This window comes from Lissotriton helveticus, chromosome 7 (assembly GCF_964261635.1).
Source record: "Lissotriton helveticus chromosome 7, aLisHel1.1, whole genome shotgun sequence".
Taxonomy (NCBI): Eukaryota; Metazoa; Chordata; class Amphibia; order Caudata; family Salamandridae; genus Lissotriton; species Lissotriton helveticus.
Window position 1 is genome coordinate 1,951,174,191 of NC_136068.1, and position 26,124 is coordinate 1,951,200,314.

A 26,124-nucleotide genomic window follows, 5' to 3' on the forward strand; every position below is an offset into this window, starting at 1 on the left:
CGTCCTGATGATTTACTCCATTTCATAGACCAACGTTCGCACCATGCTTTGGATACTCATGACTCTAACACCTGAATTTTTCTGAATTCTTATGTTTCTGAACAGATAATTGCTTTTATTTTTTACGGGCTCCAATGGTTCCGGTCATACTTGTAGAGCGTATGTGCGTTTCTTCCTTGATATTAATGTACTTTGTTTGTCCTTTTTTCCTTGTTTTATTTTCTTCCTGTCCCGTTACTAAATCTGGAGTTACTGTTTTCTTCTATTACTTATCTCTTTTTTCTTCGCCTCTTCTTCCTTTCTTCATCTTATTTCTTTTTCTTTTCTATTTTTAAGTTATGGCTAATGTTCAAAATATTAAACTGGTTTCTTTAAATGTTAAAGGTTTACGGCATCCAGTTAAACGTACCAACATTTTAGATTATTTAGGTAGTCGTAAGGCAGATATTTGTTTTGTTCAAGAGACTCATATTGATGATAAAATCTTGAATTATATGAAAAAAGTGGGTTGTTACTATTGTTTCGTCTCCTGCTAATGGTAAGAAAAATGGTGTTGCTTTTTTTTTGCAAAGAAATTACATTGTCAAGTTTTAAGTAAAGTCTCGGATATAGATAGCAGATATATAATAGTTAAAGTTAAAATTCATGATTCAATTTTATTTTTACTTAATATTTATGGTCCTACTGCAGATGACCCTGTCTTTTGGTCTACTATTACCACTGAAGTTTTGAAGTTGGGCAAAGTTCCTTTGATTGTTGTAGGGGATTTTAATGTTATAGCTGACCCATTATTAGATAGATTATCGAGTACTAAATTTCGCCCTCCTGAAGTTATTCATGCTTTTAAATCTTTTATTCATACCACCAAATTAGCTGACATTTGGCGCTTACATTTCCCTACTGAAAAATGCTTTACTTTTTTCTCTAATCCTCATAATTCCCACTCCAGAATTGACTATTTTTTTAATTTCTATTCAATTTATTCAGTCTGCAACTAATCCTTTGATCGGTAATATAGATATATCTGATCATGCTTTGATTTCTTTTGTTATAAATTTATCCCCCACTTTTGCAAAACAAACTAGATGGCACATGAACACTAGCATTATCCTCAATGAACATAATAAACCCCAAATCCTAAAGGCCATTCAAGAATATTTTTTTCTCAATCCTGAAGACTCTACTTCTATGGTCACAAGATGGGATGCCTTTAAAGCCTATATTAGAGGAACTACTATCTCTATTATGGCTCATGAGAATAAAACTTTCAATGCTCATATTGATCACCTGGAAAAACGAATTGCGAAATCTGAAAGACTTTTTATTACGTCTAATGACTCCCAATTCCTAGTCAAGCTACAAAAACTTAGATACGAGTTTAACTCGATACTTAGTAAATGAGCGGGTATACAACTCTCCAAATCTAGTGCTAAATTTCGTTTCAATTCCAATCGTTCTGGAAAGCTTTTAGCAAATTATTTACGAATTATAAAAGATAAAACGCACATTTCTTCAATTCAAGGGCCTAATGGTAAAATTGCATTGTTAATGAATTTTTAGATTTGTATTCCACTCTTTATAATAAGCCAGAGTCACATGATGTTTCATTAATTGACTCTTTTTTAAACACTTGTGACTTACCCAAAATTTCTCAATCAGATAAGCTTAGTCTTGATTTGCTCATTACTACTGAAGACATTTTAGTTGCCATTAAATCTCTACAAAAAAAGTAATCTGATGGTATTCCAGCTGAATTTTATAAAGAATTCCAATCTCACCTGTTACCCTATTTATTTCAACTTTTTACTTGTTTTGGTTCCTCTGGCTCTATTTCTTGACCTTTTACCGATGCTTTAATTATTGTACTTCCCAAACCCGATAAAGACCCTACCCTTGTCTCTAATTGTCGTCCTATCTCCTTAATTAATCAAGATTGTAAATTATACGCTAAAATTCTTGCCTCTAGATTAGCCCCTACACTTGACTCAATCATTCACCCTGATCAATCCGGCTTAATGAAGAATAGATACTCTACTAACAACACAAGAACCTTATTACATGTCATTGAGCAAAGTTCTTCTTTAATTGCGCCCTCAGGAATTGTGGCTTTAGATGCAGAAAAAGCCTTTGATAAAAATCATTGGCAATTTTTATTTCAAACATTAGCTTCATTTAATTTTTGGCCCTTATTTATACGTATGACTTCTGCATTGTATTTTTCTCCCACTGCTCGGTTATTTATTAATGGCCAAATATCAAGTCAATTCTCCCTTTTTAGTGGTACAAGACAGGGCTGCCCTCTTTCCCCCCTTTTATTTCTAATTGGAATTGAACCTTTTCTTAATCACATCAGAAAATGTGATAATATTAAAGGTATTAGGTTGAAAAATGTTACCATTAAAACATTAGCTTATGCTGATGATGTGTTATTATTTATCAGTGACCCCATTTCATCAATCCCTTCCTTATTAGGTATTATTACAAAATATTCCATGATTTCTGGTTACAAACTTAATATTAATAAAACTGAATTTTTCCCCTTAAATGTTTTTTGTACTCCTGATATGTTACCTATACCTGAGATCATTTGGCAAAAAAATAAACTGAAATATCTTGGTATTCTTTTTTCGTCCTCAGTTAAACAACATTAACATTAAATAGTACTTTTATTTTAAAATATATGAAAGATAAAACCTCTAAATGGTCTTCACTTCATCTTACTTGGTGGGGTAGAATGGAATCTATTAAAATGACTATTGCTCCTAAAATCTTTTATACCCTAGCCATGATTCCTACTCAGTTTCCTTTAACATTTTATAAATATGTTGATAAACTGTTAGCCAAATTTCTTTGGAATCACAGGTCTCCTCGAATTGCTTATAAAAAACTGAAAATACCTAAATGTAATGCTGGATTTGGTTTACCTGACTTTTTTCTCTATCATAAAGCATTCATATTGAAACAAAGTTCTATATGGTTCAATTCCTCCTCTGTAATTAATCAAACTACTTGGTTTCATATAGAGAAATCCCTTGTTAATCATTTTCGATTATCCACTTTGCTAACAATGTCTAACACTTCTTCAATCATACGCCAGTCCGTTGTTACAAATTGTTGCAGACTCCATTATAGCACCCCATCTCCGAGACGTCATCAACTGCTCCCTCAACTCCGCCACATTCCCAGAAAGCTGGAAACACGCCGAACTCAGCGCCCTTCTGAAAAAACCCACAGCTGACCCCACCGAACTCAAAAATTACCGCCCCATCTTGCTCCTCCCGTTCCCCTCCAAAGTCATTGAGAAAGCCATCAACAATCAGCTCGCCGCCTTCCTCGAAACCAACAAATCACTCGACTCCTCACAGTCTGGCTTCCGAGCCAAACACAGCACCGAGACCGCCCTCATCGCAGCAACAGACGACATTCGAACACTACTGGACAACGGAGACACAGTCGCCCTCATCCTCCTTGACCTCTCTGCAGCCTTCGACACAGTCTGCCATAGCACCCTGATACAACGCCTCAAAAACATCGGAATTCAAGGAAAAGCATTGGACTGGATCAGCTCGTTCCTCGCTGGAAGAACTCAGAGAGTCCGCCTCCCCCTTTTAAGTCAGAGGCCACTGAAGTCATCTGCGGCGTCCCGCAAGGATCATCACTCAGCCCCACCCTCTTCAACGTCTACATGAGCCCCCTCGCAACCATCGCACGTCAACACAACCTCAACATCATCTCCTATGCTGATGACACTCAGCTGATCCTCTCACTCACCAAAGACCCAATCTACGCCAAAACGAACCTACACGAAGGGATGAAAGAAGTAGCCGAGTGGATGAAGCACAACCGTCTAAAACTGAACTCGGACAAAACGGAAGTCCTTATCTTAGGTGCACCCCCTTCCGCCTGGGACGACACTTGGTGGCCAACGGCCCTAGGAAAAGCCCCATACCGACGGACCACGCACGGAACCTGGGCATCATCCTGGACTCCTCACTCTCGATGACCAGACAAGTCAACGCCGTCTCATCATCATGCTTCAACATCCTACGCATGCTCAAAAAAACATTTAGCTGGATCCCCACCGAAACAAGAAAAACGGTCACCCACGCACTGGTCACAAGCCGTCTGGACTACGGAAACACCCTTTACGCCAGAAGCACCGCAAAACTGCAGAAAAAACTCCAACGCATCCAAAATGCTTCATCCAGACTCATACTAGACATCCCCCGCACAGACCACATTTCCGTTCACCTGAAAGACCTTCACTGGCTCCCCGTCAACAAGAGGATAACGTTCCGTCTCCTCACCCACGCACACAAAGCCCTATACGAACTTGGTCCTGATTGTCTCAACACGCGCCTTTCCTTTTACACCCCCACCCGCCAGCTGCGTTCGTCCAACCAAGCCCTCGCCGTTGTTCCGCGCATCCACAAAGCCACCATGGGGGGAAGATCCTTCTCCTACTTAGCGGCCAAAACCTGGAATTCCCTTCCCATCCACCTCCGCCTTACTCAAAACCACCTAGCCTTTAGAAAACAGCTTAAAACCTGGATATTCGATAAGTAAACCTCCCCCCCTTCCTCAAGCGCCTTGAGACCCTCTGGGTATGTAGCGCGCTATATCAATTCTGACTTGACTTGACTTCAATCATACGCCAGTCCGTTGTTACTAAATCCTCGAAATTAATGTTTAATGACTTAGATTCAAACTTTTTATTTCCTATATGTCATTCTACAGATTTATCGTTATGGCATAGTAATGTTATTAAATTGAGTAAAAATTTTAACTTTTGGAATTCTTGAATTAATGGCGGTGTCTTATCTTAAAGATATATATTGTAATAACACCTTCATTCCTTTCGAAACCTTACAACTGAAATTTAAGTGACCTAAATCTGATTTTCATAAGGTTGAAGTGCTATGTAATTCTATCTTGGATTCTTTTACTCATGGTATCCCATCTAATGTTGCATCAGATTTGGTAATTTATACTCATGCTGTTTCTTCATCTTCTCATGCAGTTTCTATTTTGTATAAAAAATTAAGTAGCTCTATAGGTACCAATTTAAATATAATTTCAACATTTTGAAACAATGATCTTTCCCTTTTTTTATCTAATGATACTTGGAAAACTATTTGGCTCAATAGCATTTCATTTCAAAAAGGGGGTGGTGATGGACAGATTATCTGAGTTAATCAGAACACTCCTACCCAGTGAACAGATCAGGGCTTGATCCATCACCGTTTTTTAGCTCACTGCACCATCCCAGTTCAGAACCTGGCTATATGCAAATTAGTCTGTCCCTGGCCCAGTGCATCATGGGAACAGGGCAGACCAAACTACCAAGCCAATTCTTCACTGGAAAGGAAACAAGCTTCCGGGGACCGGTTTCTGGCATTACAGCCGTCTTCGGCCCGGCTTGCTTGAATCCTGATGGTGCAGTGAGCAAGGGACTCATGTCTGAGCATACCCTTCCACACTTGTGGTGGCCAAAATATTTCAAAAAGGGGGTGGTGATGGACAGAGTATCTGAGTTAATCAGAACACTCCTACCCAGTCAACAGATCAGGGCTTGATCTATCACCGTTTTTTAGCTCACTGCACCATCCCAGTTCAGAACCTGGCTATATGCAAATTAGTCTGTCCCTGGCCCAGTGCATCATGGGAACAGGGCAGACCAAACTACCAAGCCAATTCTTCACTGGAAAGGAAACAAGCTTCCGGGGACCGGTTTCTGGCATTACAGCCGTCTTCGGCCCGGCTTGCTTGAATCCTGATGGTGCAGTGAGCAAGGGACTCATGTCTGAGCATACCCTTCCACACTTGTGGTGGCCAAAATATTTCAAAAAGGGGGTGGTGATGGACAGAGTATCTGAGTTAATCAGAACACTCCTACCCAGTCAACAGATCAGGGCTTGATCCATCACCGTTTTTTAGCTCACTGCACCATCCCAGTTCAGAACCTGGCTATATGCAAATTAGTCTGTCCCTGGCCCAGTGCATCATGGGAACAGGGCAGACCAAACTACCAAGCCAATTCTTCACTGGAAAGGAAACAAGCTTCCGGGGACCGGTTTCTGGCATTACAGCCGTCTTCGGCCCGGCTTGCTTGAATCCTGATGGTGCAGTGAGCAAGGGACTCATGTCTGAGCATACCCTTCCACACTTTTGGTGGCCAAAATATTTCAAAAAGGGGGTGGTGATGGACAGAGTATCTGAGTTAATCAGAACACTCCTACCCAGTCAACAGATCAGGGCTTGATCCATCACCGTTTTTTAGCTCACTGCACCATCCCAGTTCAGAACCTGGCTATATGCAAATTAGTCTGTCCCTGGCCCAGTGCATCATGGGAACAGGGCAGACCAAACTACCAAGCCAATTCTTCACTGGAAAGGAAACAAGCTTCCGGGGACCGGTTTCTGGCATTACAGCCGTCTTCGGCCCGGCTTGCTTGAATCCTGATGGTGCAGTGAGCAAGGGACTCCTGTCTGAGCATACCCTTCCACACGTGTGGTGGCCAAAATATTTCAAAAAAGGGGGTGGTGATGGACAGAGTATCTGAGTTAATCAGAACACTCCTACCCAGTCAACAGATCAGGGCTTGATCCATCACCGTTTTTTAGCTCACTGCACCATCCCAGTTCAGAACCTGGCTATATGCAAATTAGTCTGTCCCTGGCCCAGTGCATCATGGGAACAGGGCAGACCAAACTACCAAGCCAATTCTTCACTGGAAAGGAAACAAGCTTCCGGGGACCGGTTTCTGGCATTACAGCCGTCTTCGGCCCGGCTTGCTTGAATCCTGATGGTGCAGTGAGCAAGGGACTCATGTCTGAGCATACCCTTCCACACTTGTGGTGGCCAAAATATTTCAAAAAGGGGGTGGTGATGGACAGAGTATCTGAGTTAATCAGAACACTCCTACCCAGTCAACAGATCAGGGCTTGATCCATCACCGTTTTTTAGCTCACTGCACCATCCCAGTTCAGAACCTGGCTATTTGCAAATTAGTCTGTCCCTGGCCCAGTGCATCATGGGAACAGGGCAGACCAAACTACCAAGCCAATTCTTCACTGGAAAGGAAACAAGCTTCCGGGGACCGGTTTATGGCATTACAGCCGTCTTCGGCCCGGCTTGCTTGAATCCTGATGGTGCAGTGAGCAAGGGACTCATGTCTGAGCATAACCTTCCACACTTGTGGTGGCCAAAATAATTCAAAAAGGGGGTGGTGATGGACAGAGTATCTGAGTTAATCAGAACACTCCTACCCAGTGAACAGATCAGGGCTTGATCCATCACCGTTTTTTAGCTCACTGCACCATCCCAGTTCAGAACCTGGCTATATGCAAATGAGTCTGTCCCTGGCCCAGTGCATCATGGGAACAGGGCAGACCAAACTACCAAGCCAATTCTTCACTGGAAAGGAAACAAGCTTCCGGGGACCGGTTTCTGGCAATACAGCCGTCTTCGGCCCGGCTTGCTTGAATCCTGATGGTGCAGTGAGCAAGGGACTCATGTCTGAGCATACCCTTCCACACTTGTGGTGGCCAAAATATTTCAAAAAGGGGGTGGTGATGGACAGAGTATCTGAGTTAATCAGAACACTCCTACCCAGTCAACAGATATGGGCTTGATCCATCACCGTTTTTTAGCTCACTGCACCATCCCAGTTCAGAACCTGGCTATATGCAAATTAGTCTGTCCCTGGCCCAGTGCATCATGGGAACAGGGCAGACCAAACTACCAAGCCAATTCTTCACTGGAAAGGAAACAAGCTTCCGGGGACCGGTTTCTGGCATTACAGCCGTCTTCGGCCCGGCTTGCTTGAATCCTGATGGTGCAGTGAGCAAGGGACTCATGTCTGAGCATACCCTTCCACACTTGTGGTGGCCAAAATATTTCAAAAAGGGGGTGGTGATGGACAGAGTATCTGAGTTAATCAGAACACTCCTACCCAGTCAACAGATCAGGGCTTGATCCATCACCGTTTTTTAGCTCACTGCACCATCCCAGTTCAGAACCTGGCTATATGCAAATTAGTCTGTCCCTGGCCCAGTGCATCATGGGAACAGGGCAGACCAAACTACCAAGCCAATTCTTCACGGGAAAGGAAACAAGCTTCCGGGGACCGGTTTCTGGCATTACAGCCGTCTTCGGCCCGGCTTGCTTGAATCCTGATGGTGCAGTGAGCAAGGGACTCATGTCTGAGCATACCCTTCCACACTTGTGGTGGCCAAAATATTTCAAAAAGGGGGTGGTGATGGACAGAGTATCTGAGTTAATCAGAACACTCCTACCCAGTCAACAGATCAGGGCTTGATCCATCACCGTTTTTTAGCTCACTGCACCATCCCAGTTCAGAACCTGGCTATATGCAAATTAGTCTGTCCCTGGCCCAGTGCATCATGGGAACAGGGCAGACCAAACTACCAAGCCAATTCTTCACTGGAAAGGAAACAAGCTTCCGGGGACCCGTTTCTGGCATTACAGCCGTCTTCGGCCCGGCTTGCTTGAATCCTGATGGTGCAGTGAGCAAGGGACTCATGTCTGAGCATACCCTTCCACACTTGTGGTGGCCAAAATATTTCAAAAAGGGGGTGGTGATGGACAGAGTATCTGAGTTAATCAGAACACTCCTACCCAGTCAACAGATCAGGGCTTGATCCATCACCGTTTTTTAGCTCACTGCACCATCCCAGTTCAGAACCTGGCTATATGCAAATTAGTCTGTCCCTGGCCCAGTGCATCATGGGAACAGGGCAGACCAAACTACCAAGCCAATTCTTCACTGGAAAGGAAACAAGCTTCCGGGGACCGGTTTCTGGCATTACAGCCTGTTCCCATGATGCACTGGGCCAGGGACAGACTAATTTGCATACAGCCAGGTTCTGAAACTGGGATGGTGCAATGAGCTAAAAAACGGTGTTGGATCTAGCCCTGATCTCTTGACTGGGTGAGAGTACTCTGCTTAATTCAGAGACTCTGTCCATCACCACCCCATGTTGTAAATAATGTTGTCCACCCTAAGCGTGGAAGGGTATACTCAGATGTGAGTCCCTTGCTCATTGCACCATCAGGATTCAAGCAAGCCGGGCCGAAGACGGCTGTAATGCCAGAAACCGGTCCCCGGAAGCTTGTTTCCTTCCCAGTGTAAGAATTGGCTTTTGTAGTCTGGTCTGCCCTGTTCCCATGATGCACTGGGCCAGGGACAGACTAATTTGCATACAGCCAGGTTCTGAAACTGGGATGGTGCAATGAGCTAAAAAACGGTGTTGGATCTAGCCCTGATCTCTTGACTGGGTGAGAGTATTCTGCTTAATTCAGAGACTCTGTCCATCACCACCCCTTGTTGTAAATAATTTAGTCCACCCTAAGCGTGGAAGGGTATACTCAGATGTGAGTCCCTTGCTCATTGCACCATCAGGATTCAAGCAAGCCGGGCCGAAGACGGCTGTAATGCCAGAAACCGGTCCCCGGAAGCTTGTTTCCTTCCCAGTGTAAGAATTGGCTTTTGTAGTCTGGTCTGCCCTGTTCCCATGATGCACTGGGCCAGGGACAGACTAATTTGCATACAGCCAGGTTCTGAAACTGGGATGGTGCAATGAGCTAAAAAACGGTGTTGGATCTAGCCCTGATCTCTTGACTGGGTGAGAGTACTCTGCTTAATTCAGAGACTCTGTCCATCACCACCCCTTGTTGTAATCAATAGCATTTCAGGCTGGTTACCTGTATCACTTTACCAGACAAACTCTTACATCTTATTTAATTGTTTATGGACTCCACTCCGTTTATTCCATGCTAAATTGCTACAATCAGATACCTGTTGGCATTGTAAATTACACCCTGGTTCCTTAAGACATATATTATTCGACTGGCCTTTTATTTCCTAATTTTGGTCAGATGTTTGGGATGTTGTACTAAAGATATTACCTATTCAAAATGTCCTTTCTTATAAATTATTAATTTGTAAATCGATGGGGCTTGAGCATGATTTATCTGATTTAGAAGAAAAACTAGTGTCAGCTGCTTTAAAGTCTATTACTTTTTGCTGGAAAAATATTTCCGATTTATCTGTGCTTGGTGGTTTTGGGTCATTTTTACAAGAAGAGGTGCACACTTATCGTTAACTAGGATTAATCATAATTCTCATTTTTATCACTCCTTTTGGTTACCTATAGATAATTATTTATCTTCATGACTGTATTTTTGCACCTGCTATGTAGTCTGATATCCTTTTATTACATTGTTCAAATGTTATCAGTAGCTCTGTTTTTTCGTAAAATGATATAGTATGCATTCATGTTCCCCGTTCCCCTTCCTTTTTGGTTTCCTCTCCCTCTCCTTCATTGAGTATTGAAACTTTGATGCCCATTTCATCCTATTATTAACTGTATACTTCTTCTTATATTGTGTAGGCATTTTCGTTTTTGCATACTATTTTCGGTACTGTCTATTTATGTTGTTATTCATAAAATTATTTTGAGCATAATAAATTCTTAATATTGACAAAATGCAATTGTAAGGATCTGAATACAATCTTCTAATATATACCTGGTCTCTCTTTTTTTAGCTTCAAGTCTGTACCTTGCCGTGAGCCATGATGAGATCGAAAGTGCGGTTTCTTTTCTGATATTCTGGGTACGTATAGCTAGAATGCACCTAGCTATCAAGCACATTTTACAAGTGGTTGGGAGGAGACCCTCAAAATTGGGTGCAAATGTTCACGGTTTTGAAGATAAAAAACACTTACGTTTATGTGCAGGATAAGAAGTCATTGATTTAGACCAATTCTAAGGAGTATGGGTTAGGTACCAGGAAGAAAAGACCTCAGATTTGCAGAAAGAAAGAAAATATTAAAATGCAATTAATATGGTGAGCAAGGAGAATACATGTAAAACATGTCTGTGGGCAGATAGCATAATAGTCCGATAGTGGAAGTTAGCGTTTGATGTGTCTTCTTTCCTTCGATGAGGCCATCTTCAGTAAGGATTGTATTTATTGTTAGTGAACTTTATGTGTTTTTACGTTTCATGACAAAACAGTTTTAGCTTATTTTAAAATCTGTGCTTTTTGGAAATAATGTTTTTCAGAAATAGCCATTGAAGTGGAACAGAGTCCTGACTTATATTGGGGGCAGCACCGGATGACAACTGTTTCAAGCTGCAATGAAAGCCGATTTTTTGTCAACGTAAGTCAAGCCTTCATTTTCCATATTAATGCCTTTTTTAAATAAATATTTAATGAGGTGCAGAGGTGTTTGTGTTTTAAACAATATGTGATCAAGATGGGATTAACACAAATCCTTTGACATCCATGGGCAGTGTTTAGTAACTGAAGCAGTACCGGACTGCACTGTGCTGCAGAACTGTGCTGCAGTACTGAACTGGACTGTGCTGCAGGACTGGACTGGACTGTGCTGCAGGACTGGACTGGACTGTGCTGCAGGACTGGACTGGACTGTGCTGCAGGACTGGACTGGACTGTGCTGCAGTACTGGACTGGACTATGCTGCAGTACTGGACTGGACTGTGCTGCAGGACTGGACTGGACTGTGCTGCAGTACTGGACTGGACTGTGCTGTAGTACTGGACTGGACTGTGCTGCAGTACTGAACTGGACTGTGCTGCAGGACTGGACTGGACTGTGCTGCAGGACTGGACTGGACTGTGCTGCAGGACTGGACTGGACTGTGCTGCAGGACTGGACTGGACTGTGCTGCAGTACTGGACTGGACTATGCTGCAGTACTGGACTGGACTGTGCTGCAGGACTGGACTGGACTGTGCTGCAGTACTGGACTGGGCGGCAGTACTGAACTGGACTGTGCTGCAGTACTGGACTGGACTATGCTGTAGTACTGGACTGGACTGTGCTGCAGGACTGGACTGGACTGTGCTGCAGTACTGGACTGGGCGGCAGTACTGAACTGGACTGTGCTGCAGTACTGGACTGGACTGTGCTGCTGTACTGGACTGGACTGTGCTGCAGTACTGGACTGGACTGTGCTGCAGGACTGGACTGGACTGTGCTGCAGGACTGGACTGGACTGGACTGTGCTGCAGTACTGGACTGGACTATGCTGCAGTACTGGACTGGACTGGGCGGCAGTACTGAACTGGACTGTGCTGCAGTACTGAACTGGACTGTGCTGCAGTACTGGACTGGACTGTGCTGCAGTACTGGACTGGACTGTGCTGCAGTACTGGACTGGACTGTGCTGCAGTACTGAACTGGACTGTGCTGCAGTACTGGACTGGACTGGGCGGCAGTACTGAACTGTACTGTGCTGCAGTACTGAACTGGACTGTGCTGCAGTACTGGACTGGACTGGGCGGCAGTACTGGACTGGACTATGCTGCAGTACTGGACTGGACTGGGCGGCAGTACTGGACTGGACTATGCTGCAGTACCGGACTGCACTGTGCTGCAGAACTGTGCTGCAGTACTTAACTGGACTGTGCTGCAGTACTGGACTGGACTGGGCGGCAGTACTGAACTGGACTGTGCTGCAGTACTGGACTGGACTGTGCTGCAGTACTGGACTGGACTGGGCGGCAGTACTGAACTGGACTGTGCTGCAGTACTGGACTGGACTATGCTGCAGTACCGGACTGCACTGTGCTGCAGAACTGTGCTGCAGTACTTAACTGGACTGGGCGGCAGTACTGAACTGGACTGTGCTGCAGTACTGGACTGGACTGTGCTGCAGTACTGGACTGGACTGGGCGGCAGTACTGAACTGGACTGTGCTGCAGTACTGGACTGGACTATGCTGCAGTACCGGACTGCACTGTGCTGCAGAACTGTGCTGCAGTACTTAACTGGACTGTGCTGCAGTACTGGACTGGACTGGGCGGCAGTACTGAACTGGACTGTGCTGCAGTACTGAACTGGACTATGCTGCAGTACTGAACTGGACTATGCTGCAGTACTGAACTGGACTGTGCTGCAGTATACTGGACTGAACTGTGCTGCAGTACTGGACTGGACTGTGCTGCAGTACTGAACTGGACTGTGCTGCAGTACTGGACTGGACTGTGCTGCAGTACTGGACTGGACTGTGCTGCAGTACTGAACTGGACTGGGCGGCAGTACTGAACTGGACTGTGCTGCAGTACTGGACTGGACTGGGCGGCAGTACTGAACTGGACTGTGCTGCAGTACTGGACTGGACTATGCTGCAGTACCGGACTGCACTGTGCTGCAGTACTTAACTGGACTGTGCTGCAGGACTGGACTGGACTGTGCTGTAGTACTGGACTGGACTGTGCTGCAGTACTTAACTGGACTGTGCTGCAGGACTGGACTGGACTGGGCGGCAGTACTGGACTGGACTGTGCTGCAGTACTGGACTGAACTGTGCTGCAGTACTGGATTGAACTGTGCTGCAGGACTGAACTGGACTGTGCTGCAGTACTGAACTGGACTGTGCTGCAGTACTGGACTGGACTGGGCGGCAGTACTGGACTGGACTGTGCTGCAGTACTGGACTGAACTGTGCTGCAGTACTGGATTGAACTGTGCTGCAGTACTGAACTGGACTGTGCTGCAGTACTTAACTGGACTGTGCTGCAGTACTGGACTGGACTGGGCGGCAGTACTGGACTGGACTGTGCTGCAGTACTGGACTGAACTGTGCTGCAGTACTGGATTGAACTGTGCTGCAGTACTGGACTGGACTGTGCTGCAGTACTGGACTGAACTGTGCTGCAGGACTGGACTGGACTGTGCTGCAGTACTGGACTGGACTGTGCTGCAGTACTGGACTGGACTGTGCTGTAGTACTGGACTGTGCTGCAGTACTGAACTGGACTATGCTGCAGTACTGGACTGGACTGTGCTGCAGTACTGAACTGGACTGTGCTGCAGTACTGGACTGGACTGTGCTGCAGTACTGGACTGGACTGTGCTGCAGTACTGGACTGGACTGTGCTGCAGTACTGGACTGGACTGTGCTGCAGTACTGAACTGGACTGTGCTGCAGTACTGGACTGGACTGTGCTGCAGTACTGGACTGGACTGTGCTGCAGTACTGGACTGGACTGTGCTGCAGTACTGGACTGGACTGTGCTGCAGTACTGGACTGGACTGTGCTGCAGGACTGGACTGGACTGTGCTGCAGTACTGGACTGGACTGTGCTGCAGTACTGGGCTGAACTGTGCTGCAGGGCTGGACTGGACTGTGCTGCAGTACTGGACTGGACTGTGCTGCAGTACTGGACTGGACTGTGCTGCAGTACTGGACTGGACTGGGCGGCAGTACTGAACTGGACTGTGCTGCAGTACTGAACTGGACTGTGCTGCAGTACTGGACTGGACTGTGCTGCAGGACTGGACTGGACTGTGCTGCAGGACTGGACTGGACTGTGCTGCAGGACTGGACTGGACTGTGCTGCAGTACTGAACTGGACTGTGCTGCAGGACTGGACTGGACTGTGCTGCAGTACTGAACTGGACTGTGCTGCAGTACTGGACTGGACTGTGCTGTAGTACTGGACTGGACTGTGCTGCAGTACTGGACTGGACTGTGCTGCAGGACTGGACTGGACTGTGCTGCAGTACTGAACTGGACTGTGCTGCAGGACTGGACTGGACTGTGCTGCAGTACTGGACTGGACTGTGCTGCAGTACTGGACTGGACTGTGCTGCAGTACTGAACTGGACTGGACTGCAGTACTGGACTGTGCTGTAGTACTGGACTGGACTGTGCTGCAGGACTGGACTGTGCTGCAGTACTGGACTGGACTGTGCTGCAGTACTGGACTGGACTGTGCTGCAGGACTGGACTGGACTGTGCTGCAGTACTGAACTGGACTGTGCTGCAGTACTGGACTGGACTGGGCGGCAGTACTGGACTGGACTGTGCTGCAGTACTGAACTGGACTGTGCTGCAGGACTGGACTGGACTGTGCTGCAGTACTGAACTGGACTGTGCTGCAGGACTGGACTGGACTGTGCTGCAGTACTGGACTGGACTGTGCTGCAGTACTGGACTGGACTGTGCTGCAGTACTGAACTGGACTGGACTGCAGTACTGGACTGGACTGTGCTGTAGTACTGGACTGGACTGTGCTGCAGGACTGGACTGTGCTGCAGTACTGGACTGGACTGTGCTGCAGTACTGGACTGGACTGTGCTGCAGGACTGGACTGGACTGTGCTGCAGTACTGAACTGGACTGTGCTGCAGTACTGGACTGGACTGTGCTGCAGTACTTGACTGGACTGTGCTGCAGGACTGGACTGGACTGTGCTGCAGTACTGGATTGAACTGTGCTGCAGGACTGAACTGGACTGTGCTGCAGTACTGAACTGGACTGTGCTGCAGTACTTAACTGGACTGTGCTGCAGGACTGGACTGGACTGGACTGTGCTGTAGTACTGGACTGGACTGTGCTGCAGTACTTAACTGGACTGTGCTGCAGGACTGGACTGGACTGTGCTGCAGTACTGGATTGAACTGTGCTGCAGGACTGAACTGGACTGTGCTGCAGTACTGAACTGGACTGTGCTGCAGTACTGGACTGGACTGTGCTGCAGTACTGGACTGGACTGTGCTGCAGTACTGGACTGGACTGTGCTGCAGTACTGGACTGGACTGTGCTGCAGTACTGGACTGGACTGTGCTGCAGGACTGGACTGGACTGTGCTGCAGAAACAGAAATCTCTGTGTGGTATTTTTCGGTTTGACCTGTCATTATTTATTGAAACAGTGAGTTCTATATTAACTTGAGCCATACAATAACTTTATAAAACATTGATGCTTTTCTAATTTGAAATTTTCAGCATTAGCTTAGCCAAATTGTTTATAATCTTTGGAAGTCGTTGTGCTCATGTTGGAAGAGGAGCAGCTCTATTTTGCTGATTGGGAAAGAATCGTGACTGTTCAGCACCGCCAATTCTGGGTCGTGCCATTTAATAGAGCAGCTGAGCTTTAACTCCTGGTATTATACGGGAACACATACAGGTGCAGGTCAAACTTTCAATGACATTGACTAGTTTTCACAAAATTTGGAATATGTTGTTCTGGTCCTAAAAAAATACATTTTATTCTGTATTGTTTGCATAATATATTAATATTGTTTTCACAAGTGAAGCCCGATTTTCATTTTTAACCCGTTGCATCCTCAGGGTGGAACGGTTCCATCCTGAGCCGCGTTGCTTGTGCGCTACACAACCACCAAATCCCTCTACTGTAAACAGCAGAGGAATTTCCTTTTTTGTTTTTGAGCCTCAGGAGTTGGGGGCGAGCTTCACATTTCACAAAATCACATTTTCTTCACATTTCTGTGTGGGTTCACTGCGCTGGCACAAATTTCCTACTACCCAGCATTCTTCTCGGACTCCAGAGTAAAATGATACCTCACTTATGTGGGTGAGGCAAGGGCCTGCGACTGGGAAAAGCCAAAAACATAGAGATTGAGGGGATAGCACAGCGAGCTCTAAGCACTATATTTATTATATACATTTTTAGGCTGACTCTGCATTGGACATCCACACACGTTAGGTATCATTTTTATAGGTAGACCGAAGGGTGGTAGGAAATTAGTTCCAGCGTGGTGATCCCAGCCAGAAATGTAAGAAAAATTTGATTTTTTTTAGTTAAATTTGAGGTTTTCAGGGGATTCTGGGTAGAAAGATGGCCGGCGAGCCCGGGACCAAAAATGCAGGTGTCACCTTGCAAAACCAGGTCGTTTTGTAATAGATCATTTTGATGTTTTGTGCCCTTCCCTGTCGCGAGTACTTGGCCCACCCACGCTGGGTGGTACGAAATTTGTGTCAGCCTGGTGATCCCAAAACTTGCCCCCTCAGAATTGTGAGGAAAATGTGATTTTTAAAGCTAAATTTGAGGTTTGCGGGGAATTCGGGTAGGAAAACATCGGGGGAGTCACACAAGCCATACCTCCCTGTACTACCCCGGGTGTCGGTTTTCAGAAATGTCTAGGTTTGGTGGGTTTCCCTAGATGCTCTCTGAGCCCGGGAACAAAAACGCATGTGACACCCTCTCAAAACCAGGTCTTTTTCTGATTGATAATTTTGAAGTCTTAACAGTAAGTTTTGGGCCATTTCCTGATGTAGGTAAGAATCCTACCTACACAAACGAGGTACCCTTTTTATCTGGGGACTTGGGGGAATGCTGGTGCATGGAAGTTTGTAGCTCTCTGCAGATTCCAGTACTTTCATTTGCCGAAATGTGAGGAAAATGTGTTTCTTTTTACGAAGTTTGAGGTTTGCAAGGGATTCTGGGTACTATTAGCTGGTGAGAGCTACATACGTCCCGTCCCCCCTCCTGGATTTCCCTGGGTGTCTAGTTTTAAATATGCACAGGTTTGCTAGGTTTCCCTAGGTGCCGGCTGAGCTAGACCCCAAAATCCACAGCTAGGCACATTTAAAACCAGCATTGGCATAGCCAATAGGTCTCGCTTTTGGGACCTTATAAGTATTTAGTTATGCAGCACAATATCCTTGGTGCAACCACATCAACTGTTGCATGGTCCCAAAGGCGAGACCTATTGGCTATGCCAATGCTTGTTTGTTATGGTTGGCGATTTTATCTGAATAGCCTATTTTTAATGAGGTTAGATGTGAATGTATGCATTTTCAGAAAGTCTATCAGTAAGAGTCTCTGTCAAAGACGTCCGCCTTGCTTGGGGAAAAGCAGCACGTAGTCAGGGCTGGCCTCTGGGAGCACAGCTCTAGTCAGTGATTGAAATGTCATACTTTTGAAATGTCGCCTGTTGCTATTACTGATATATGCACAGCATGCTTTGAGCGTTCCTAGCAAAACCAAAGGGGAAGATGGACGGAGTATTGAACATTGCAAGCACTCACCCCAGTCAACTGATCTGGATTTAAATTCATCATCATTCTTTAGCTCACTCAGCCACCCCAGTTCAGACATGGCCATAAGCAAATCAGTCTGACCCTGTGCCTCATGGGAACAGTCCAGCCCGAACTGCCAAGCCATGTCTTCCTTGGACCGGAAACAAGCATTCTGGGACCGGTTTCGGGTTCATAATCCTCATCAGCCAGGCTATCTTGAATCCAGTGGCAAAGTGAGCAAGGGACCCACGTCTGGGAATACCCTGCCAACTTAGGGCGAACTTAGCAAAACCAAAGGGGAAGATGGACGGAGTGTTGAACATTGCAAGCACTCACCCCAGTCAACTGATCTGGGTTTAATCCATCATCATTCTTTAGCTCACTTCGCCACCCCAGTTCAGACATGGCCACTGAGCGTTCCTAGCCTTGTATCCTCAAATTGCAAATGGCTAGATATTTCTTTAGAGCTTTAGGCATTAGTCTGTTTTGATTAATTTTTACATTTTGACAGAGATAGATTGATGTGCTTAGGATCACACCACGTGTCGCATGTAGAAATCAGGCTAAGAAGCCTGATCTCCTGGATCTAGAATCATTTTTATATCACAAGACTACACCCCCTCCTTTGCTGGAAGCAGCCCAGGTTATTTTCTACCAGCACAGAATCCCTCCTAATGAAGGCCTGGCACAGACAAGGGTATTTTGTTTACTGGGATTCTAGGCCCATCACCACCTTGGCATAGCCCTCCTGGCCACAGACTGGCACACTGTAGCAGGGATGTCACATCTGCATTACCATCCAAACCAAGAAGCAAATGAAACTCTCTTAAAGCTGCATGCCAATGCGAGGTAACTTGTACAATAGCCCTACCCAAGGAAGAAGCCGATTCCTGGTAACTGACCATAAAACTGCACGTCCGGCTGAAGTCTGCAAGCCCCAGGTTTGATTTGGTTAGCCCAGATCAGGAACATGGCTAGAGAACGGCAAACTATCTTTGAAAAGCTAATATTTAAATTCATCTGCTCTCGTGCTGTAGAAGGAACTAACCACATGTTACAAACGTATTCACTGCGACCTTCATAAACAGCAGAGCTATCTCTCTCTATGAGCGCATCTTTTAGGGTCAGGTCAGAGATCTCTCAGCTTTATTGAGGCCGTACATATACTATTAATGTATTTCTTATGCCACATAACTACCCTTCAGATTACACCGATGTGGCAAGTGAATGTCGAGAAATCCAGACCACAAGACCTTCGAGGCTCTGGCAAAGAGTTGAGATAGCTCAGAGGAAAGAGAACGCGTTCAGATACATTCAACATAAAGGACCTCCCTCAGGTGACGTTGATTCACAGGTCCATTGTACAGCAGAGCCATCTCTCAGATTTTTAGATTTTGAATAATGTGCGTTTGGACACTGCAGCTATCCGTCACGCTGCTTGGTCATTATAAGAAGGTGCATTTCCATAGGAGATCTGTTCCTTAGGCCATTTCACTATTTGAGGAACAGACAAGCTAGCCCTTGTATTACACAGATCTCTCTGGCTTATGCATCAAACAGCAGAACTAGCCCTTATGTGAGCCAGGTGCACTGCCTCCATGTGTCGTACACACTCAGGTGTTAGAGGCAGCAGAGCAGTCATTCATGTCACACAGATGTTGGAGGACAGCACACGAAACAGCAGAGCTGTTGCTCGGATTAAAGGAATGCTACAAGTTCGTGCATTAGATAATCGACCTGTTATTAATGTAATAGCGCAATGACGTCAAGGTGAGTTAACATTAGAGCTACCCTTCGGTTTGAGTGCGTGCTACAAGCTGAAGCATTAGAAAGCACGGCTATTCCTCAGATCACACAGATGGAGCAAGTTTCACCATTACACACCACAACAACGCTTTTATTACACAGAAGTTAGAAGTCTGATGCACTGGAATGCAGCGCTATCCTCAGAATATGCAGATCGATGCTGCAGGCAGATCTGTTTTAGAACAAAGCTATCCCTCATAGGCATGTCACAGGTTCATTCACTAAATTATAAACTGCCTCAGAAAAACACAGATTGTGCGGGTTGTGGCCTCAGCCAGCAGAGCTATCCCCGGATCGAGCAGCTGTTTCCACCTGAGACGGACACTTTCCCTTGTTGCTTGCCTACCATCCAGTAAACAGCTCTGCATTTGGCGCGTGAAGGTTGTGATTATTCTTTTATGTAGGCGTCTGTTTTATGAATGAGGTTATTATTCTTGCTGTTTTACCCATCTGTCCTGCCTCACCTTTTTTTGAAAGAGCGGAATTAAAGTGACGTGCGCCAGAAAGCTCATAATTCCCTCCCAATATCTGTATACCACTACAAAGTGGTACTTTTTAAAAAGCAAGCATGCTTACTGCGAGCCAAGTGGAAATCCAACGGACTGCAGGACGGCCTGCTGCAGTATAGAGAGGCAGGGGTGGAGTGCTGTGGAGGCCAGCAGAGTGACTCGATCTGTGGTGGGGAGGGGGAGGGAATTGAAGCGTGGAGAGAGGCACACAAGGCTTAATGAGCCTTGACAGACACCCACATGCCGGCTGCGCGCGTGCACGTGCACGCAAACTTGAGGCCAGGAAAAGCCTGTGGTAGCACTTTCAAAAGCCACTCACTAAATTTCTCGCAGATCAGCGCATGCCCTGGCTCAGCGAGGCCTAAAAAGGGTCCGTTTCAGTGGAAACAGTTGATGTGTCCATGTTGTGTTTTGGTCTGTTTCCTGTCACAGACATTAGTCCTACCCACACAAGTGAGGTACCATTTTTATCAGGAGACATGGGGAAATGCTTGGTGTATGGAAGTTTGTAGCTCCCCACAGATTAAAGAACTTTCCATCACAGCAATGTGAGGAAAATGTATTTTTTAACACAGTTTGACGTTTGCAAGGGATTTTGGGTAACAGAACCTGGTGAGAACCACAAAAGCCACCCCATCCTGGATTCACCTATGTCTAGTTCTAAAAAAAATGTACAGGTTTGCTAGGTTTCCCTAGATGCCAGCCGAGCTGGCGCCCAAAATCCACAGCTGGGCACATTGCAAAAAAGGGTCAGTTTTCAGTGGAAAAATGGGATGTGTCTACGTTGTGTTTTGCACCGTTTCCTGTCTCGGGCACTAGACCTACCCACACAAGTGAGTTACCATCCTTATTGGGAGACTTGGGGGAATGCTTGTTGGGTGGAAGTTTGTGACACCCCTCTGATTACAAAACTTTCCATCACAGAAATGTCAGAAAAATGTGTTAATTTGACAACATTTGAGGTTTGCAAGCAATTCTCTGTAACAGAACCTGGTGAGAGCCACACAAGTCAGCCCATCCTGGATTCCCCTGGGTGTTTAGTTTTCAGAAAATCCCTAGGTACAGGCTGAGCTAGGGCACATAATCCACAGCTAGACACATTGCAAAAAAAAGTCAGTTTTTAGAGTACATTGCCAAAAAAAGTTCAGAGGACACATGCATAATTAGTTCGCATTCTTAACTAAGAAACAGCAGAGAACTTAAGGCGATCACTTAATTCACACGTACTAAAACCAACATGTTCCATAAAATGTCCATTCACTTCTCCATTACAACCCACTCATACCTACCACACTCCACTCTACTCCAATCTACCTCACCCCAATATACCCCATCCAACCGACTCCAATCTACCCCACCCCAATCTACCCCAGTCTACACCACCAAACCCACCCCAATCAACCCCATTCTAGTCTACCCCTATCTGCTTGTTCCAATCTACACCACTCCAATGTTCCCCAATCTACCCCACTCTAATCTACTCCACTCCATTCTAACCCACTTCAGTCTACCCCAATCTACACCGCTCCACTATACCCACATCAACCCCACTCTAACCTACCCCAATCTACCCCACTCCTACTACTCCAGTCTATCCCACTCCAGTCTACCTCAACCTACCCCCTCTAGTCTGCCCCAATCTTCCACAAACTACCCCAGTCTACTCCACTTCAATTTACCCCACCCCAATCTACCCCACCCAGCCTACCCCATCTACGCCACTCCAATCTTCCCCACTCCAATCTACCCAAATCTATGCCACTCGAATATACCCCTATCTATAGAAGTCCTATGTACCTCTAGTCTATCTTGATCTACCCCTCTATACCCCAGTGCAATCTACCTCATTTCTATTGTATCCCAATCTACCCTATGGCAATCGACCCTAATCAACGCAACTCCAACCTGTCAAAATCTATCCCTCTCTGCCCCACTTCAGTCTACCTGAATCTACCCCACTCCATTCTACCCCATTCTAATGTTACCCTATCTACTGCACTCCAAAATACCCCCAAAATCTACCACAATCTACTCATATCTACCTAACCTCAATCTATCTCAATGTACCCCTCTATACCACACTGCAATGTATCTCACTCCAATCTGCCCCTCTACCCCATTCCAATCTGCTCCATACCAATCTACCCAAATGTACCACAATCTACCCCACTCCAGTCTATCCCAATCTACACCTCTCTACCCGAACCCACCCACTCCAATATACTCCACCCAAATCTACCCCACCCAAATCTGCCCCGATCTACACCAGTTTGCCCCAATCCACACTACCATAATCTACCCCACCGCAGTTTACCTCAACATTCCCACCCCAATCTACCCCAGTCCAATCTACCTTAGTCTGCCCCACCCCAATATATCACGCTCCAACCTACATCAATCCAATCTATCAAACTACCCTATCCAAATCTGCCCCAACCCAATGTGCCTTATACAATCTACCCCTTCTACCTCACTCAAATCTACCCCACTCCAATTTACCTCAATCAACCCCACTGTAATCTACCCCAGTATACTTCACTCCAGTCTACCCCAATACAATCTACCTCAATCTACCTCACTCCGATTTTCCCCAACCTGCCCCACTTCAATTTACCAAAGTCCACCCCACTCCAATCTTCCCCCAATCCACCCACTCCAGTCTACCCAATTACCCCACTACAATCTACCCCAATACAGGCCACGAAAGATCATAAAAATGTTACTAGACCTGCAGGTCTAGTGACTTAAATAATCTACTCCACCTAATTATAATGCTCTTGACCCATAAACTGGTTTCAAATGATGTTATCCCAGCCAAGTATTTTAATTCACTGAGCCGCCATTTTCTTCATTATCACATATGAGAGCGCATTCAAATGCACGAGGTCCGCATGTCTGCTGTACAAAAAACTTTTTTGTTTGATTTAATAGACTAAACTTTTTTCCATATATAATATAAATCTAACCACATATAGGATACACAATACCCCGACTTGCTTCTTCGTTCGCTAGCAGCATTGTCATCAGAGCAGGGGCAGGAATGTTTTTCAAATCATGTTTAAAAACTATCACTTTTAGTAAATACATTTCTAAAGCAGGAAGTGGTACCACACCGTCGCGTGCAATCATCAGATTTTACATTGAAATAGCCGCAAACATTCTCACTGATATGTGGCTTTACTGATAAAACTTTATAGTGTACAAACAATAATGTTTGGAAATAGAGTTTCTGCAAATATGTGTCATTTGCACATCACCAAGTAAAGTATTCTGGTTTGTTTTGATCCCATTTAAGTCTTTGTTTTCATCACACTTGATTACAAAATAAATTGCTTTTGTAATTCCTGATAGAGTTAGAAATATTTGTAATATCAATTTACAGGCTATTTATATAAATGTTATGTGTTAGAGAAGAATAACTCATTTGACAAAATCCTCTAACTCTAGTAAGAGAGAAAAATAAACCTCCTTTTCCGAGCAGCAATTAGTTAAAAGAGATACTGACATTTAACCTGTTTCCTTGAACTGACAGCAAATGTGTCAAGATAAAAACAAGATTTAATGGCATCTTTATTGCTCATTCACTTTCTGAATCGACAGAAGGCATGTTTCTTTCCAGCCTAAGTGTACTCGCTAGATGGGACTTGTAGCTGCTCGAACTCATAAAATTTTACTCACAATTGCGAGTGGGCGAGTAGATTTTTTGAGGCCTGCTCTACAATCTGCCACAAACTACCCTGCTCCAATTCACCCCAATCTGCCCATGTTTGCCCCAAAGTACCTACTCTCAATCAATCAATCAAGCAATCAATCATTTGTAAAGCGCACTGCATACCCGCGAGGGTCTCAAGGCGCTGGGGAGGGGCGCTACTGATCGAACAGCCAGGTCTTGAGTATCCTCCTGAAGGTCAGCAGGTCTTGGGTCTGTCGTAGACTCAGTGGGAGGCTGTTCCATGTTTTGGAGGCGAGGTGGGAGAAGGATCTCCCTCCAGTGGCTGTTCTCTGGATGCGCAGGACGGTGGCGATTGAGAGGTCGGCGGAGCACAGCTGTCGGTTGGGGATGTGGAAGGAGATCCGTCTGTTGAGGAAGGCTGGGACGGTCTTGTGGAGTGCTTTGTGTGCGTGGATGAGGAGCTTGAAGGATATCCTTTTGTTGACGGGGAGCCAATGCAGGTTTCGTAAGTGGGGGGTGATGTGGCCGTGTCGTGGTACGTTGAGGATCAGTTGTGCCGAGGTGTTTTGGATGCGTTGTAGTCATTTGATGAGCTTGGTTGAGGCTCCCATGTAGATGGCATTTCCGTAGTCGAGTCTGCTGCTGACGAGGGTCTTGGTGACTGTCTTTCTTGTATCTGTCGGGATCCATCTGTAGATCTTGCAGAGCATGCGGAGGGTGTTGAAGCAAGAGGAGGAGACGGCGCTGACTTGCTTGGTCATTGAGAGTGTTGAGTCGAGGATGATTCCCAGGTTGTGTGCGTGGTCTGTGGGTGTCGGGCTGCTCCCAGTGCCGTCGGCCATCAGGAGTCGTCCCAGGCTGAAGGGTTGGAGCCGAGGATGAGGACCTCTGTCTTGTCCAAGTTCAGCTTCAGACAGCTGATCTTCATCCAGTCGGCGACGGCCTTCATTCCTTCTTGGAGGTTGGCTTTGGCGGTGATATGGTCCTTGGTGAGGGAGAGGATCAGCTGAGTGTCGTCGGCGTAGAAGATTATGTTGAGGTCGTGCTGTCGGGCGAGGTGTGCGAGCGGGGCCATGTAAATGTTGAACAGTGTTGGGCTGAGGGAGGATCACTGGGGTACGCCGCAGATGATCTCGGACTCTGTCTACTCCAATCTACCTACCTCACTCAAATCTACTTCACCCCAATCTACCCCAGTCTACCACAATCTACTCCACTCCAATCTATACGTATCTACCACGTGCCAAGTTACCCCAGTCAAACCCATTCCAACTACTTGAATCTACCCCACTCCAATCTACACCTCTCCAATCTGCCTCAGCCTACCCCACTCCAGTCTACCCCAATCTACCACACTCCAATCTATGCCTCTCTACCCCACTTCTATTTACCACTCTCCAATCTTCCCGACCCAAACTACAACACTCTACCCCACTCCAATCTAAACCACCCCATTGTACCCCACCCCAATTTACCCCAACCGTCCCCAGTCTGCCATAGTCTACCCCAATATACCCTACCCAATCTGCTCTGCAGTCTACCCCCACCCTAATCTAACCCACCTCAGTCTTTCCCACCCTAATCTACCCCAACCTAATCTATTGCACCCTAATCTTCCCCATTCCATCTATGCCAACATAACCCACTTTATTCTACCCCACCCCCACTCTACCCTCTTTTAGCCATGCTGAACAGCTGCCACACTGGCTTATACATGGTTAAAACAACAACAGTTTAGTAAGTGACCCCTTTTACAAAGGCACTGGGGTAGTGTTCAGCCAAACCAATACAAAAGTTTCTCCCCTGGACTTGGTATTAAAATCAAGTCTTTCGCTATGTGGAGGCTTAATTATCAACCTAGGAACAGCAAATATAACTTTGATATCAAAAGTAACCAATTATGCTCCAACCATCATATTTAGAATCTCATTAATATTTAATAAAATACACATAAAGTACTATTGACATTTGTTAATAGAATTCATCATCCAGTGGATTAAATACATCATCCAAAATGTTTACATTCAAAGTACTAAAAAGGTTATTGTGTCAACGCAGCATTTCAGTGACTTCATGGCTTTTATCCTACCCTCTTCACGATAAATAACTGACTAAAAACAAGCATTTGCAATGCAATAGGTTACGCATTAGGAAAGTTAGAGCTATTGGTATTGTAAATGACACATTTTTTATTTATGTGTTGGTTTTGAAAATAGCTAAATTAATAGCTTTGTCATTTACAATGCCAATAGTTATAATTTTTGCAAATGTGATAGCTATATCATTTGTATTGCAATCTGTGTTGTATTTACGTG

At 45.5% G+C, this 26,124-nt stretch overlaps 1 protein-coding gene across 1 annotated transcript in view; it reads left to right on the top strand.

Annotated features, from left to right (window-relative positions):
* LOC144770972 (uncharacterized) overlaps window positions 1-26,124 on the top strand; it is a 161,543-nt gene that overhangs the window by 20,560 nt on the left and 114,859 nt on the right. Inside the window, exons 2-3 of the mRNA XM_078655837.1 lie at window positions 10,572-10,639; window positions 11,092-11,189. The gene's annotated coding sequence lies outside the window, so the exon portion shown is untranslated. The remainder of the gene's footprint in view (window positions 1-10,571; window positions 10,640-11,091; window positions 11,190-26,124) is intronic.